Consider the following 1,759-nt stretch of genomic DNA (forward strand, 5'->3'; position numbering starts at 1 on the left):
TTTTTAAAAAACAAACATGAAACTAGCAACTTCATTTTTTTTATTTCCTTTAACCCCTTTGAGCAGAGCCTCTGTTATAACCTTACTGTCACCAAAGTTGTAATGGCTATGTCTTAATCTGTTGCTTCAGACTCTCTGCAATGTCATAGCAATGTTGTTATGATGTAGTTGAGTATTTTCGGCAAATAGTGAATAGGCCCGTCAGCGCTTCGATGTCATTGGTCTGACATCCCATTAGTCCGACAATTGACGACTGAGCACGTATCGGTCTTTAAAAAAGACACCAATGATTCCGACCGCACTCGTTAAAACTATGCCCAAACCAAAACAGTTCCTAACCCTAACCGTCAGTAAAGGCATGTTCTGTCAGTATGCAATTGTTTTAGCATTCTAATTTTGTAAATATTCACTTTTAAGTGAACTGAAAAGTTAAAAGTATGCCCAAACCAAAACAGTTCCTAACCCTAACCGTCAGTAAAGGCATGTTCTGTCAGTATATCAGTACAATATTTTTTGCGTAATCATTTTGTAAATAGATACAACTATGCCCAAACCAAAACAATTCCTAACCCTAACCGTCAGTAAAGGCATGTTTTTGACTGTCTATCTTTTGTCTGAAAAGACATGCCCACATGGACCCCGGTAGCCTAGTCACGCACATCTGTCAGAATAATGGGATGCATGTCGATCCAATGGGATTGTTGTTATGCTCCCCTATGGCAAATTGCCAAACTTACGGGCTGTCGGACTAGTGGGCTGTCGGATCAATGGGCCGACCTCCCCCCGTCGAAGGGCCAATCTGCAGTAAGAGGCTACGTGAGAATGAAGCACCTACTGGGAAAGCAGCACCCATATGTCAAACAGTCTGCTAAACCCATTACTGCATTGAATATTTACCATACATATACCATTGTGTATTTACCATACATGTGAGTATTGATGCTTTACATTTGTCAGAGTCTGCCTCCATCAATTTCATGAGTCCTGTTAAAAAAAGGCACTTTTATAACAGCTAGGAAACAGCTTTGACTTTGACTGAGGAAAGGGGGAGGATTGCTAAAAGGGGGAGGGAAGGCTAAGCCCTTGACATCCCCCTTTATCCTGCCTGAGACACGACACATCACTATATCCCTCCACTCCTCTTTCCTTAAACTCCTCTATCCCTCCCTCCACCTCTCCATCCATCTTTCAATCTCTTTCCCTCCAAGAATTTTTGGACTTCAAATGCTCCCTTTGCTTTCCCACTGTGAGAGGATCTGCCAATCTCTCTCTCTCTCTCTCTCTCTCTCTCTCTCTCTCTCTCTCTCTCTCTCTCTCTCTCTCTCTCTGTCTATCGCTTGCTCTCACTACATTTTTTTTCTCATTCATACGCGTGCTCTCTCTCTCTCTCTCTCTCGCTCTCTCTCTCCCTCCCTCTATCTCTCTCTCTCTCTCTCTCTCTCTCTCTCTCTCTCTCTCTCTCTCTCTCTCTCTCTCTCTCTCTCTCTCTCTCTCTGTCCACTTACAAAACATCAGCAGGAGGAAAGAATACACTTAAAATATGGCCATCTCCCCTCATTTTTGTTCTCTCCCATGCTCTCTCTCTCTCCCTCTTCACTTATCTTCTCTCTCCTGCTGTATGTGTATGTGTATGTGTGTGTGTATGTGTATGTGTGTGTGCTCTACAGAGGATTTTGGGACAAAATAGCTACTAGAGCTTCATTTCCCCCTTTTTTGCACCTGCAAAAGCGTTGTGCACACATTGTCGTTTGGCGAATTT

Source organism: Engraulis encrasicolus, chromosome 14 (genome assembly GCF_034702125.1).
Source record: "Engraulis encrasicolus isolate BLACKSEA-1 chromosome 14, IST_EnEncr_1.0, whole genome shotgun sequence".
NCBI lineage: Eukaryota > Metazoa > Chordata > Actinopteri > Clupeiformes > Engraulidae > Engraulis > Engraulis encrasicolus.